General features: G+C 42.1%; 1 protein-coding gene across 2 annotated transcripts in view; it reads right to left on the reverse strand.

The window, feature by feature from the left end:
* LOC138664323 (formin-H-like) overlaps positions 1–17530 on the reverse strand; it is a 268459-nt gene that overhangs the window by 29382 nt on the left and 221547 nt on the right. The window lies entirely within an intron of this gene.

Below are 17530 nucleotides of genomic sequence, written 5' to 3' on the forward strand. Positions count from 1 at the left end.
CAGGAGGAAGAATATCCTGGTCCCTGTGTCTTTGTTCTTGTACCTTCTCCTGTTCCATTACCTTGTCTGAACTTTGTCCTACCTCTGTCTCATTGTCTCTGGCTTCTTTCCCTGCTGTGTCTTTCCTTGTGTCCTCTCTGCTTATGCTGCACACTCTTGCGGCTCTGCCTGCTCTGTACCTTTGTGACTTTGTCTGTGCTCCGCTCTCTTGCAGCTTTACCTCTGCTCCGCACTCCTGCGCTTCTGCTCCATCCTACTCTGCTCTGCTCCTGCTGCTGCAGAAATCTCTTGCCGCAGCTCCTCTCCGCATTCCTTGCGGTTCCGCCCTGCTTAGCTTCTGCTGCTACTCTATCTCTTGCTGCTCTACCGCTCCTATCCACAGCCTTGCGGTTCTCTTCCTGTGTGAACAGGTCCCAACCTGTTCCTTCATACTCCTTTCCTTCCGACTTGTTTCCGTGCCTGCATCTCCTGCGTGAACAGGATACACCACACCAACCTGCCCTGAGTCTCAGCTGTGCCTGCCAGCCCTGTGTCTCAGCCGTGCCTGCCAGCCCTGTGGCTCATATTATAACAGACAATCTCCAACGTTTCGGCATTTCATGCCTTTTTCAAGGAAGTCTAAGATAAATAATGGACAATCATTTACCAATGATGAAAAATATAACATACAACATAATGTATTCAATCCGTATACAACGTATATTATGTAATACCATATGGTAGTGAAGATCCTTTAGAGAAGAACAACCACCAGAAGAAGTGAACAAATATATCTACAATCATAATCAGGAGTATATGAAGTTTCTTACAAATATACCATACACCATATGTACCTAGTAGAGGCCTCAAGAACTCAGAGCACAAGGAAAAAAGAAAAGAAAAAAGGGGGTCAGATGAGGAATAAAATCAATAAAATCGGCCAGGTGGTACTGCAACACTATCTGCTGCAGGTACAGCTAGGTGTAAGCGCTACTGGTCCCCTTTTTTTAACAGATGAGGAATAACCCTTGGATACCCAAACTAAGTATAGTGAACTATCCAAGAATTAGAGCAAAAATAAAATACCTGGGTCCTGGCCATGTTATAGAAAGCGACTGTGGAATCAGCCAAACTGCTGTTGAAATAGGTACAGTAAGAGATCTAATACTATGTTAAACATAACAATAGGATAGTCCCCAGAGTATAAATACCTTAATCCTTATGGAGCCACGTGAGACCGGTGTGTGTGCTGGCCTGCAGTAGTGGATAGTGCCGTAAAGCGGGTTTAAGTGCTGTGTGCTCAGATACGTCACGTCCGCTCCCAGCACAACGCTGTATGTTATATTTTTCATCATTGGTAAATGATTGTTCATTATTTATCTTAGACTTCCTTGAAAAAGGCATGAAATGCCGAATCTTGGAGATTGTCTGTTATAATATGACCGGTAGTGAATAAATCCATAATTTAAAGCAAAGAAATTGTGATTTTTTGAGTGCCAGAGGTTATATATATATTTTGTATTGGAGTTTTTTTCCTCTGAGCACCACCTGATTGGGTATATGAGTGCGCCCCCTCCTGTTCTTGTTCAGCCCTGTGTCTCAGCCGTGCCTGCCAGCCCTGTGTCTCTGTCGTGCCTGCCAGCCCTGTGTCTCTGCCATGCCTGCCAGCTGTGTCTCTGTCAGCCCTGTGTCTCAGCTGTGCCAGTCTACTCGTCTTAGTTTCATCCGTGCTCATCTACTAGTCCTGCCTGATGCCTGCACCTGTCCTAGTGTTCCTGTTCTCCAAGTGGGATCAGCAGCCACAGCCAGACACCACCCTGGAGTAGCACCTGGCAGCTGCCTGCCGCACAAGTCTGACCTCACCATCAGAGGCTCCAGTGAAGACCAAGGCAGCTGTCATAGTCACGCCCCTTCCAGAGTAGCCTGGTTCGTGGCACAGTGGGACCACAAACCCTCTGGCTCACGCCCACCAGTCAGGGCGTGAGCGTGACATATAGTAGGTATATTCTTGTACATAGGGGGCAATATTATAGTAGTTATATTCTTGTACATAGGAGCAGTATTATAGTAGTTATATTCTTGTACATAGGGGGCAGTATTATTGTAGTTATATTCATGTACATTAGAGGAGTATTATAGTAGTAATATTCTTTTACATAGGAGGTACAGTATATTCTAGTAGTTACAGTATATTCTTGTACATAGGGGCAGTATTATAGTAGTTATATTCTTATACATAGGAGGCAGTATTATAGTAGCTATATTCTTGTACATACTGTACATACGGAGCAGTATTATAGTAGTTATACTCTTGTACATAAGAGCAGTATCATGGTAGTGAGATTATTGTACATAGGGGTAGTATTATCTATATATATAATTGTCTAAGGGTTTTTCCGTCTGTCTGTCTGTCCTGGAAATCCCACGTCTCTGATTGGTCGAGGCCGCAAGGCCTCGACCCATCAGCGACGGGCACAGTATCGACATAGAAATCCCGCGTCTCTGATTGGTCGAGGCCGCCAGGCCTCGACCAATCAGCAACGGGCACAGCGATGATGATGTCATAAAGGACGTAGAAATCCCACGTTTCTGATTCAGCGACGGGCACAGTATCAACGTAGATGTCATAAAGGTTGCCTCGACCAATCAGCGACGGGCACAGTCTGCCACGAATTCTGGAATCATCATTGTCCATATACTACGGGGACATGCATATTCTAGAATGCCCGATGCGTTAGAATCGGGCCACAATCTAGTAGTAGTTATATTCTTGTACATAGAGGCAGTATTAAAGTAGCTGTATTCTTGTACATAAGGGGCAGTATTATAGTAGTTATATTCTTGGGCACTGGGCAGTATTATAGTAGTTATTTCTTCTACATAGGATCAGTATTATAGTAGTTATATTTTTGTACATAGGAGCAGTATTATAGTAGTTATGTTCTTGTACATAGGAGCAGTATTATAGTAGTTATATTCTTGTACATAGGAGGCAGTATTATAGTAGTTATGTTCTTGTACATAGGGGACAGTATTATTGTAGTTATATTCATGTACATTAGAGGAGTATTATAGTAGTTATATTCTTTTACATAGGAGGCAGTATTATAGTAGCTATATTCTTGTACATACGGGGCAGTATTATAGTAGTTATATTCTTATACATAGGAGGCAGTATTATAGTAGCTATATTCTTGTACATACGGGGCAGTATTATAGTAGTTATATTCTTGTACATAGAGGCAGTATTAAAGTAGTTGTATTCTTGTACATAAGGGGCGGTATTATAGAAGTTATATTCTAGTATACTGGGTAGTATTATAGTACTTATTTCTTTTACATAGGGTCAGTATTATAGTAGTTATATTCTTTTACATAGGGGGCACTATTATAGTAGCTATATTCTTGTACATAGGAGCAGCACGGTGGCTCAGTGGATAGCACTGCAGCCTTGCAGCGCAGTGGTCCTGCGTTCAAATCCCCCCAAGGACAACATCTGCAAGGAGTTTGTTTGTTCTCCCCGTGTTTGCGTGGGTTTCCTCCGGGTACTCTGGTTTCCTCCCACATTCCAAAAACAAACTGTTAGGGAATTTAGGTTGTGAGCCCCATTGGGGACAGCGATGATAATGTGTGCAAAAAGATTATTGTTAAGATTATTATAGGAGCAGTATTATGGTAGTTATATTGTTGTACATAGGAGTCAGTATTATAGTAGTTATATTCTTGTACATAGGGAGCAGTATTATAGTAGTTATATTCTTGTACATAGGGGCTGTATTAAAGTAGTAATATTCTTGTGCATAAGGGGCAGTATTATAGTAGTTATATTCCTGTACATAGGGGCAGTATTATAGTAGTTATATTCTTGTACATAGAAACAGTATTATAGTAGTCCACAAGGACAGTTTTAAAGCTTGCCACATGTTAATAGACAGCTATGTTTAAGGTAAAGCCTAAGATAAACCAAAACGGATTGCTGATGTTCATCTTAGGGTATGTGCACATGATATCTTTTTTTGGAAGGTCCTCTCTGGTACTGACAGGAAAAATTGCCCAGAAAATGCCCAAAAGAATGAACATAGAAATTTCTATGTAAAAATACTTATTGTTCACATGTTCAGTCTTTTCAGTATCTTTTAACTTCTTCAGGTTTCCAAATAAATAAGCTTTTAAAAGAAGTAAGCCAGCTATTCTTCAGGCATGTTCTGCTCTGAAAATGAGTTATTACTTTACAATACAAGTCAATAAATAAGTTAAAAAAATTCCTGAAAGACTTCTGCCTTGGCATCTTTTTGAGCATAAAGATAGTGTTTTTGCTTCAAAAAATATTGGTGGTTTCTTCATTACTGGAGTTAAAAAAAAACATCCATAAAACGCCAATAAAAATAGACCTCAAAAACACTTGAAAAATGCACAATAAGTCCAACATGTCCTGATTTTACCTGTTCTGTTTTTTTTTAGGAATGGACCAGAAGGAAATATTTGCTAAACGTTAATTTTCCAGTCATCATAATGAAGGACATCGCCTCCTGCTGACTGAAGCCTTGTTGCGAAAATAATTTATGCTTAATTACATTTTAACAATGCAGCGCTCCCACTCCTGATTGTTTGAAGTGCGTTCTTACTATCTTTTCACATTTCTGTTAGATAAGGATATAAGGAACCAGCACACAGATCACCTCACACATCAAACACAGCTTCAATGCACTAGATATATTTTATAAAAAGTTCTAAGCCAATACTGTCTCTAAACTAATATAATGCCTATCAATATTCTCGTATCCAAACATCTGTGTGTAGGAGGCAGTGTTGCAAAGCCTTGCGGCCTCCAGCCTTGAATAAAACCCTCAAAACTATTCTCAGGGAGAACAGTTGCAGAAGGGATAGAATTTGGCAATGCCCCTTATCAGGTGATCGAGACGAAACCAGGCTTTGATATAAAAGGTCAGCCTGCCAAAATGAGAGCAGATTTTGTGCCAAGAGAGGTGACAGCTCCAGCTGCAGCTCCAGCGGCTGAGATAGTAGGCTGCAGCTGCAGTTATCAGCTAGGCCTGGACCAACACGACAACGGTCAAGCACCGAAGACCAGAGCTACGCCGGTCAAGGTCCAGACTGCGATCGACAACAGCACCCGAATGACACCGGTCAAGGATCCCAACCTAGAAAACCCTGGTCAACAGTCGAGGAACAGCCCCTATCGATATGGATCAAGGAAACACTCGTCGGTGGTAAAGCACCAAAGAGGCCATGGGAATACCTGGCCAAAGAATATAGCCTGGAATAGTAATCAAAGGAGACATGTGAGACGGGCCATCACTTGTGGCACCCCAGAAATCCGGTTGCTACATTGGCATTGCCTTCCTCACGGAGGGGTGATGTCACCCCTGGTAGTAAGGAGGGATCCCCTTAATAGGTAACACAAACATACAGCACCTTCCTGACTCCAGACCAGAAGGGGGAGCTCTAAACCCGGTTTCAGGGGAACTTCCCTATAAGTTCTGGTCTGGAAGCGGGGTTACTGAGTTTAGTGTGAGACAGCTAACGGAGAGGAAGCATGTGAGGAGAGAGACTGGGCTTGGAGCTGTGTTATGATCTGGTAATTCAGTACCACAATGGACATAGAAGTCAGAGCACATACAGTGACCTGACAATAACCCAAAAACATAGAACGAGCTCTGAGACGTGGGAACTCTGCTGACCGCAATCCCTAATCCTCTCCAACCACACTAGAGGCAGCCGTGGATTGCGCCTAATGCTCCCTATGCAACTCGGCACAGCCTGAGAAACTAGCTAGCCTGAAGATAGAAAATAAGCCTACCTTGCCTCAGAGAAATACCCCAAAGGAAAAGGCAGCCCCCACATACAATGACTGTGAGTTAAGATGAAAAGACAAACGTAGAGATGAAATAGATTTAGCAAAGTGAGGCCCGACTTTCTGAACAGAGCGAGGATAGGAAAGGTAACTTTGCGGTCAACACAAAACCCTACAAACAACCACGCAAAGGGGACAAAAAGACCCTCCGTACCGAACTAACGGCACGGAGGTACACCCTCTGCGTCCCAGAGCTTCCAGCAAGCAAGAAAAAACAAATAAGCAAGCTGGACAGAAAAAAACAGCAAACAAAATAGCAAAAGCAGAACTTAGCTATGCAGAGCAGCAGGCCACAGGAACGATCCAGGAGGAAACAGGTCCAATACTAGAACATTGACTGGAGGCCAGGATCAAAGCACTAGGTGGAGTTAAATAGAGCAGCACCTAACGACTTCACCACATCACCTGAGGAAGGAAACTCAGAAGCCGCAGTACCACTCTCCTCCACCAACGGAAGCTCACAGAGAGAATCAGCCGAAGTACCTCTTGTGACCACAGGAGGGAGCTCTGCCACAGAATTCACAACAGTACCCCCCTTTTGAGGAGGGGTCACCGAACCCTCATCAGAGCCCCCAGGACGACCAGGATGAGCCATATGAAAGGCACAAACAAGATCGGGAGCATGGACATCAGAGGCAAAGACCCAGGAATTATCTTCCTGAGCATAACCCTTCCACTTAACCAGATACTGGAGTTTCCGTCTTGAAACACAAGAATCCAAAATCTTCTCCACAATATACTCCAACTCCCCCTCCACCAAAACCAGGGCAGGAGGATCAACAGATGGAACCATAGGTGCCACGTATCTCCGCAACAATGACCTATGGAATACGTTATGAATGGAAAAAGAATCTGGAAGGGTCAGACGAAAAGACACAGGATTAAGAACCTCAGAAATCCTATACGGACCAATGAAACGAGGTTTAAACTTAGGAGAGGAAACCTTCATAGGAATATGACGAGAAGATAACCAAACCAAATCCCCAACACGAAGTCGGGGACCCACACAGCGTCTGCGATTAGCGAAACGTTGAGCCTTCTCCTGGGACAAGGTCAAATTGTCCACTACATGAGTCCAAATCTGCTGCAACCTGTCCACCACAGTATCCACACCAGGACAGTCCGAAGACTCAACCTGCCCTGAAGAGAAACGAGGATGGAACCCAGAGTTGCAGAAAAACGGCGAAACCAAGGTAGCCGAGCTGGCCCGATTATTAAGGGCGAACTCAGCCAAAGGCAAAAAGGACACCCAGTCATCCTGATCAGCAGAAACAAAGCATCTCAGATATGTTTCCAAGGTCTGATTGGTTCGTTCGGTCTGGCCATTGGTCTGAGGATGGAAAGCCGAGGAAAAAGACAAGTCAATGCCCATCCTAGCACAAAAGGCTCGCCAAAACCTCGAAACAAACTGGGAACCTCTGTCAGAAACGATATTCTCTGGAATGCCATGTAAACGAACCACATGCTGGAAGAACAATGGCACCAAATCAGAGGAGGAAGGTAATTTAGACAAGGGTACCAAATGGACCATCTTAGAGAAGCGATCACAAACCACCCAAATGACTGACATTTTTTGAGAGACGGGAAGATCTGAAATAAAATCCATAGAGATATGTGTCCAAGGCCTCTTCGGGACCGGCAAGGGCAAAAGCAACCCACTGGAACGAGAACAGCAGGGCTTAGCCCGAGCCCAAATCCCACAGGACTGCACAAAAGAATGCACATCCCGCGACAGAGATGGCCACCAAAAGGATCTAGCCACTAACTCTCTGGTACCAAAGATTCCAGTATGACCAGCCAACACCGAACAATGAACCTCAGAGATAACTTTATTCGTCCACCTATCAGGGACAAACAGTTTCTCCGGTGGGCAACGATCAGGTTTATTAGCCTGAAATTTTTGTAGCACCCGCCGCAAATCAGGGGAGATGGCAGACACAATTACTCCCTCTTTGAGAATACCCGCCGGCTCAGATAAACCCGGAGAGTGGGGCACAAAACTCCTAGACAGAGCATCCGCCTTCACATTTTTAGAACCCGGAAGGTACGAAATCACAAAGTCAAAACGGGCAAAAAACAGCGACCAACGAGCCTGTCTAGGATTCAACCGCTTGGCAGACTCGAGATAAGTCAAGTTCTTATGATCAGTCAAGACCACCATGCGATGCTTAGCTCCTTCAAGCCAATGACGTCACTCCTCGAATGCCCACTTCATGGCCAGCAACTCTCGATTGCCAACATCATAATTTCGCTCAGCAGGCGAAAACTTCCTGGAAAAGAAGGCGCATGGTTTCATCACCGAGCAATCAGAACTTCTCTGCGACAAAACAGCCCCTGCTCCAATCTCAGAAGCATCAACCTCGACCTGGAATGGAAGCGAAACATCTGGTTGATACAACACAGAGGCAGAAGAAAAACGATGCTTCAACTCTTGAAAAGCTTCCACAGCAGCAGAAGACCAATTGACCACATCAGCACCCTTCTTGGTCAAATCGGTCAATGGTTTAGCAATACTAGAAAAATTGCAGATGAAGCGACGATAAAAATTAGCAAAGCCCAGGAACTTCTGCAGACTTTTCAGAGATGTCGGCTGAGTCCAATCATGGATGGCTTGGACCTTAACAGGGTCCATCTCGATAGTAGAAGGGGAAAAGATGAACCCCAAAAATGAAACCTTCTGAACACCAAAGAGACACTTTGATCCCTTCACAAACAAAGAATTAGCACGCAGGACCTGAAACACCGTTCTGACCTGCTTCACATGAGACTCCCAATCATCCGAGAAGATCAAAATGTCATCCAAGTACACAATCAGGAATTTATCCAGGTACTCTCGGAAGATGTCATGCATAAAGGACTGAAACACTGATGGAGCATTGGTAAGTCCGAATGGCATTACTAGATACTCAAAATGGCCCTCGGGTGTATTAAATGCAGTTTTCCATTCATCGCCTTGCTTAATACGCACAAGATTATACGCACCACGAAGATCTATCTTGGTGAACCAACTAGCCCCCTTAATCCGAGCAAACAAATCAGATAACAACGGCAAGGGGTACTGAAATTTAACCGTGATCTTATTTAGAAGGCGGTAATCTATACAAGGTCTCAGCGAACCATCCTTCTTGGCCACAAAAAAGAACCCTGCTCCTAATGGCGACGATGACGGGCGAATATGCCTCTTCTCCAAGGACTCCTTCACGTAACTCCGCATAGCGGCGTGCTAAGGCACAGATAAATTAAACAGTCGACCCTTTGGGAATTTACTACCAGGAATCAAATCGATAGCACAATCACAATCCCTATGCGGAGGTAGGGTATCGGACTTAGGCTCATCAAATACATCCCGGTAATCAGACAAGAACTCTGGAACCTCAGAAGGGGTGGATGACGAAATAGACAGAAATGGGACATCACCATGTACCCCCTGACAACCCCAGCTGGACACAGACATGGATTTCCAATCTAATACTGGATTATGGACTTGTAGCCATGGCAACCCCAACACGACCACATCATGCAAATTATGCAACACCAGAAAGCGAATAACCTCCTGATGTGCAGGAGCCATGCACATGGTCAGCTGGGTCCAGTACTGAGGCTTATTCTTGGCCAAAGGCGTAGCATCAATTCCTCTCAATGGAATAGAACACTGCAAGGGCTCCAAGAAAAACCCACAACGCCTAGCATACTCCAAGTCCATCAAATTCAGGGCAGCGCCTGAATCCACAAATGCCATGACAGAATAAGATGACAAAGAGCAGATCAAGGTAACGGACAAAAGAAATTTTGACTGTACCGTACCAATGGTGGCAGACCTAGCGAACCGCTTAGTGCGCTTAGGACAATCAGAGATAGCATGAGTGGAATCACCACAGTAGAAACACAGCCCATTCAGACGTCTGTGTTCTTGCCATTCAACTCTAGTCAAAGTCCTATCGCACTGCATAGGCTCAGGTTTATGCTCAGATAATAACGCCAAATGGTGCACAGATTTACGCTCACGCAAGCGTCGACCGATCTGAATGGCCAAAGACATAGCCTCATTCAGACCAGCAGGCATAGGAAATCCCACCATGACATCTTTAAGGGCTTCAGATAGACCCTTTCTGAAAATAGCTGCGAGCGCACCTTCATTCCATTGAGTGAGTACGGACCACTTTCTAAATTTCTGACAATATACCTCTATCTCATCCTGACCCTGACACAGAGCCAGCAAATTTTTCTCTGCCTGATCCACTGAATTAGGTTCATCGTACAGCAATCCGAGCGCCAGGAAAAACGCATCGATATTACTTAATGCAGGATCTCCTGACGCAAGAGAAAATGCCCAGTCCTGAGGGTCGCCACATAAAAAAGACATAATGATCCTAACTTGTTGAACTGGGTCACCAGAGGAGCGAGGTTTCAAAGCCAGAAATAGTTTACAATTATTTTTGAAACTCAGAAATTTAGTTCTATCTCCAAAAAACAAATCAGGAATAGGAATTCTTGGTTCTAACATAGAATTCTGAACCACAAAGTCTTGAATATTTTGTACTCTTGCCGTGAGCTGATCCACACATGAAGACAGACCTTTAATGTCCATCGCTACACCTGTGTCCTGAACCACCCAAATGTCTAGGGGAAAAAAAGGCAAAACACAGTGCAGAGGAAAAAAAATGGTCTCAGAACTTCTTTTTTCCCTCTATTGAGAATCATTAGTACTTTGGGCCTCCAGTACTGTTATGATCTGGTAATTCAGTACCACAATGGACATAGAAGTCAGAGCACATACAGTGACCTGACAATAACCCAAAAACATAGAACGAGCTCTGAGACGTGGGAACTCTGCTGACCGCAATCCCTAATCCTCTCCAACCACACTAGAGGCAGCCGTGGATTGCGCCTAACGCTCCCTATGCAACTCGGCACAGCCTGAGAAACTAGCTAGCCTGAAGATAGAAAATAAGCCTACCTTGCCTCAGAGAAATACCCCAAAGGAAAAGGCAGCCCCCCACATATAATGACTGTGAGTTAAGATGAAAAGACAAACGTAGAGATGAAATAGATTTAGCAAAGTGAGGCCCGACTTTCTGAACAGACCGAGGATAGGAAAGGTAACTTTGCGGTCAACACAAAACCCTACAAACAACCACGCAAAGGGGGCAAAAAGACCCTCCGTACCAACTAACTGCACGGAGGTACACCCTCTGCGTCCCAGAGCTTCCAGCAAGCAAGAAAAACCAAATAAACAAGCTGGACAGAAAAAACGGCAAACAAAAATAACACAAGAGCAACTTAGCTATGCAGAGCAGCAGGCCACAGGAACGATCCAGGAGGAAGCAAGTCCAATATTAGAACATTGACTGGAGGCCAGGATCAAAGCACTAGGTGGAGTTAAATAGAGCAGCACCTAACGACTTCACCACATCACCTGAGGAAGGAAACTCAGAAGCCGCAGTACCACTCTCCTCCACCAACGGAAGCTCACAGAGAGAATCAGCCGAAGTACCACTTGTGACCACAGGAGGGAGCTCTGCCACAAAATTCACAACAGCACACCCAGGAGTCAAGACTGGCACACAAGCAGAAAGGGCAATATTAATCTCCAACTGATTGATTTATTGATTTTTTCAGGTAGAATTTAGAACCCAAATCAAGCAAAAAAATAAATAGGCTTTCTATGGCCCACTGAGTGAGAGATGGCACACACAGGAGTCAGGAGTGGCACACAAGCCCAGAGGCCAATATTTATCTCCCACTGATTGATTTATTGATTTTTTCAGGTAGAATTTAGAACCCAAATCAACCAAAAAAATAAATAGGCTTTCTATGGCCCACTGAGTGAGAGATGGCACACACAGGAGTCAGGAGTGGCACACAAGCCCAGAGGCCAATATTTATCTCTCACTGATTGATTTATTGATTTTTTCAGGTAGATTTTAGAACCCAAATCAAGCAAAAAAATAAATAGGCTTTCTATGGCCCACTGAGTGAGAGATGGCACACACAGGAGTCAGGAGTGGCACACAAGCCCAGAGGCCATTATTTATCTCCCACTGATTGATTTAGTGATTTTTTCAGGTAGAATTTAGAACCCAAATCAAGCCAAAAAATAAATAGGCTTTCTATGGCCCACTATTTGAGAGAGAGAGAGAGAGAGATGGCACACCCAGGAGTCAAGACTGGCACACAAGCAGAAAGGGCAATATTAATCTCCCACTGTTTTTTTTTTTGTTTTTTTTTTCAGGGAGACTTTAGAAACAAAATAAAATAAAATGATTTTTTCAGGAAGAATTTAGAAACCAAATAAAATAAAATGATTTTTTCAGGTAGAATTTAGAACCCAAATCAACCAAAAAAATAAATAGGCTTAATATGGCCCACTGAGTGAGAGATGGCACACACAGGAGTCAGGAGTGGCACACAAGCCCAGAGGCCAATATTTATCTCCCACTGATTGATTTAGTGATTTTTTCAGGTAGATTTTAGAACCCAAATCAAGCAAAAAAATAAATAGGCTTTCTATGGCCCACTGAGTGAGAGATGGCACACACAGGAGTCAGGAGTGGCACACAAGCCCAGAGGACAATATTTATCTCCCACTGATTGATTTATTGATTTTTTTCAGGTAGAATTTAGAACCCAAATCAACCAAAAAAATAAATAGGCTTTCTATGGCCCACTGAGTGAGAGATGGCACACACAGGAGTCAGGAGTGGCACACAAGCCCAGAGGCCAATATTTATCTCCCACTGATTGATTTATTGATTTTTTCAGGTAGAATTTAGAACCCAAATCAACCAAAAAAATAAATAGGCTTAATATGGCCCACTGAGTGAGAGATGGCACACACAGGAGTCAGGAGTGGCACACAAGCCCAGAGGCCATTATTTATCTCCCACTGATTGATTTAGTGATTTTTTCAGGTAGAATTTAGAACCCAAATCAAGCCAAAAAATAAATAGGCTTTCTATGGCCCACTATTTGAGAGAGAGAGAGAGAGATGGCACACCCAGGAGTCAAGACTGGCACACAAGCAGAAAGGGCAATATTAATCTCCCACTGTTTTTTTTTTTTTTTTTCAGGGAGACTTTAGAAACAAAATAAAATAAAATGATTTTTTCAGGAAGAATTTAGAAACCAAATAAAATAAAATGATTTTTTCAGGTAGAATTTAGAACCCAAATCAACCAAAAAAATAAATAGGCTTAATATGGCCCACTGAGTGAGAGATGGCACACACAGGAGTCAGGAGTGGCACACAAGCCCAGAGGCCAATATTTATCTCCCACTGATTGATTTAGTGATTTTTTCAGGTAGATTTTCGAACCCAAATCAACCAAAAAAATAAATAGGCTTAATATGGCCCACTGAGTGAGAGATGGCACACACAGGAGTCAGGAGTGGCACACAAGCCCAGAGGCCAATATTTTTCTCCCACTGATTGATGTAGTGATTTTTTCAGGTAGAATTTAGAACCCAAATCAAGCAAAAAAATAAATAGGCTTTCTATGGCCCACTGAGTGAGAGATGGCACACACAGGAGTCAGGAGTGGCACACAAGCCCAGAGGCCAATATTTATCTCCCACTGATTGATTTATTGATTTTTTCAGGTAGAATTTAGAACCCAAATCAAGCCAAAAAATAAATAGGCTTTCTATGGCTCACTATTTGAGAGAGAGAGAGAGATGGCACACCCAGGAGTCAAGACTGGCACACAAGCAGAAAGGGCAATATTAATCTCCCACTGTTTTTTTTTTTTTTTTTCAGGGAGACGTTAGAAACAAAATAAAATAAAATGATTTTTTCAGGAAGAATTTAGAAACCAAATAAAATAAAATGATTTTTTCAGGGAGAATTTAGAAACCAAATAAAAAAAAATAGGCTTTCTATGGCCCACTGAGTGAGAGATGGCACACACAGGAGTCAGGAGTGGCACACAAGCCCAGAGGCCAATATTTATCTCCAACTGATTGATTTATTGATTTTTTCAGGTAGAATTTAGAACCCAAATCAACCAAAAAAATAAATAGGCTTAATATGGCCCACTGAGTGAGAGATGGCACACACAGGAGTCAGGAGTGGCACACAAGCCCAGAGGCCAATATTTATCTCTCACTGATTGATTTATTGATTTTTTTCAGGTAGATTTTAGAACCCAAATCAAGCAAAAAAATAAATAGGCTTTCTATGGCCCACTGAGTGAGAGATGGCACACACAGGAGTCAGGAGTGGCACACAAGCCCAGAGGCCATTATTTATCTCCCACTGATTGATTTAGTGATTTTTTCAGGTAGAATTTAGAACCCAAATCAAGCCAAAAAATAAATAGGCTTTCTATGGCCCACTATTTGAGAGAGAGAGAGAGATGGCACAACCAGGATTCAAGACTGGCACACAAGCAGAAAGGGCAATATTAATCTCCCACTGTTTTTTTTTTTTTTTTGTTTTTTCAGGGAGACTTTAGAAACAAAATAAAATAAAATGATTTTTTCAGGAAGAATTTAGAAACCAAATAAAATAAAATGATTTTTTCAGGTAGAATTTAGAACCCAAATCAACCAAAAAAATAAATAGGCTTTCTATGGCCCACTGAGTGAGAGATGGCACACACAGGAGTCAGGAGTGGCACACAAGCCCAGAGGCCAATATTTATCTCTCACTGATTGATTTATTGATTTTTTTCAGGTAGATTTTAGAACCCAAATCAAGCAAAAAAATAAATAGGCTTTCTATGGCCCACTGAGTGAGAGATGGCACACACAGGAGTCAGGAGTGGCACACAAGCCCAGAGGCCATTATTTATCTCCCACTGATTGATTTAGTGATTTTTTCAGGTAGAATTTAGAACCCAAATCAAGCCAAAAAATAAATAGGCTTTCTATGGCCCACTATTTGAGAGAGAGAGAGAGATGGCACACCCAGGAGTCAAGACTGGCACACAAGCAGAAAGGGCAATATTAATCTCCCACTGTTTTTTTTTTTGTTTTTTTTTCAGGGAGACTTTAGAAACAAAATAAAATAAAATGATTTTTTCAGGAAGAATTTAGAAACCAAATAAAATAAAATGATTTTTTCAGGTAGAATTTAGAACCCAAATCAACCAAAAAAATAAATAGGCTTAATATGGCCCACTGAGTGAGAGATGGCACACACAGGAGTCAGGAGTGGCACACAACCCCAGAGGCCAATATTTATCTCCCACTGATTGATTTAGTGATTTTTTCAGGTAGATTTTAGAACCCAAATCAAGCAAAAAAATAAATAGGCTTTCTATGGCCCACTGAGTGAGAGATGGCACACACAGGAGTCAGGAGTGGCACACAAGCCCAGAGGCCAATATTTATCTCCCACTGATTAATTTATTGATTTTTTTCAGGTAGAATTTAGAACCCAAATCAACCAAAAAAATAAATAGGCTTTCTATGGCCCACTGAGTGAGAGATGGCACACACAGGAGTCAGGAGTGGCACACAAGCCCAGAGGCCAATATTTATCTCCCACTGATTGATTTATTGATTTTTTCAGGTAGAATTTAGAACCCAAATCAACCAAAAAAATAAATAGGCTTAATATGGCCCACTGAGTGAGAGATGGCACACACAGGAGTCAGGAGTGGCACACAAGCCCAGAGGCCATTATTTATCTCCCACTGATTGATTTAGTGATTTTTTCAGGTAGAATTTAGAACCCAAATCAAGCCAAAAAATAAATAGGCTTTCTATGGCCCACTATTTGAGAGAGAGAGAGAGAGAGATGGCACACCCAGGAGTCAAGACTGGCACACAAGCAGAAAGGGCAATATTAATCTCCCACTGTTTTTTTTTTTTTTTTTCAGGGAGACTTTAGAAACAAAATAAAATAAAATGATTTTTTCAGGAAGAATTTAGAAACCAAATAAAATAAAATGATTTTTTCAGGTAGAATTTAGAACCCAAATCAACCAAAAAAATAAATAGGCTTAATATGGCCCACTGAGTGAGAGATGGCACACACAGGAGTCAGGAGTGGCACACAAGCCCAGAGGCCAATATTTATCTCCCACTGATTGATTTAGTGATTTTTTCAGGTAGAATTTAGAACCCAAATCAAGCCAAAAAATAAATAGGCTTTCTATGGCCCACTATTTGAGAGAGAGAGAGAGATGGCACAACCAGGATTCAAGACTGGCACACAAGCAGAAAGGGCAATATTAATCTCCCACTGTTTTTTTTTTTTTTTTTTTTTTTCAGGGAGACTTTAGAAACAAAATAAAATAAAATGATTTTTTCAGGAAGAATTTAGAAACCAAATAAAATAAAATGATTTTTTCAGGTAGAATTTAGAACCCAAATCAACCAAAAAAATAAATAGGCTTTCTATGGCCCACTGAGTGAGAGATGGCACACACAGGAGTCAGGAGTGGCACACAAGCCCAGAGGCCAATATTTATCTCTCACTGATTGATTTATTGATTTTTTCAGGTAGATTTTAGAACCCAAATCAAGCAAAAAAATAAATAGGCTTTCTATGGCCCACTGAGTGAGAGATGGCACACACAGGAGTCAGGAGTGGCACACAAGCCCAGAGGCCATTATTTATCTCCCACTGATTGATTTAGTGATTTTTTCAGGTAGAATTTAGAACCCAAATCAAGCCAAAAAATAAATAGGCTTTCTATGGCCCACTATTTGAGAGAGAGAGAGAGAGATGGCACACCCAGGAGTCAAGACTGGCACACAAGCAGAAAGGGCAATATTAATCTCCCACTGTTTTTTTTTTTTGTTTTTTTTTCAGGGAGACTTTAGAAACAAAATAAAATAAAATGATTTTTTCAGGAAGAATTTAGAAACCAAATAAAATAAAATGATTTTTTCAGGTAGAATTTAGAACCCAAATCAACCAAAAAAATAAATAGGCTTAATATGGCCCACTGAGTGAGAGATGGCACACACAGGAGTCAGGAGTGGCACACAAGCCCAGAGGCCAATATTTATCTCCCACTGATTGATTTAGTGATTTTTTCAGGTAGATTTTAGAACCCAAATCAAGCAAAAAAATAAATAGGCTTTCTATGGCCCACTGAGTGAGAGATGGCACACACAGGAGTCAGGAGTGGCACACAAGCCCAGAGGCCAATATTTATCTCCCACTGATTGATTTATTGATTTTTTTCAGGTAGAATTTAGAACCCAAATCAACCAAAAAAATAAATAGGCTTTCTATGGCCCACTGAGTGAGAGATGGCACACACAGGAGTCAGGAGTGGCACACAAGCCCAGAGGCCAATATTTATCTCTCACTGATTGATTTATTGATTTTTTCAGGTAGATTTTAGAACCCAAATCAAGCAAAAAAATAAATAGGCTTTCTATGGCCCACTGAGTGAGAGATGGCACACACAGGAGTCAGGAGTGGCACACAAGCCCAGAGGCCATTATTTATCTCCCACTGATTGATTTAGTGATTTTTTCAGGTAGAATTTAGAACCCAAATCAAGCCAAAAAATAAATAGGCTTTCTATGGCCCACTATTTGAGAGAGAGAGAGAGAGATGGCACACCCAGGAGTCAAGACTGGCACACAAGCAGAAAGGGCAATATTAATCTCCCACTGTTTTTTTTTTTTGTTTTTTTTTCAGGGAGACTTTAGAAACAAAATAAAATAAAATGATTTTTTCAGGAAGAATTTAGAAACCAAATAAAATAAAATGAT

This window comes from Ranitomeya imitator, chromosome 2, assembly GCF_032444005.1.
Source record: "Ranitomeya imitator isolate aRanImi1 chromosome 2, aRanImi1.pri, whole genome shotgun sequence".
Classification (NCBI taxonomy): Eukaryota; Metazoa; Chordata; class Amphibia; order Anura; family Dendrobatidae; genus Ranitomeya; species Ranitomeya imitator.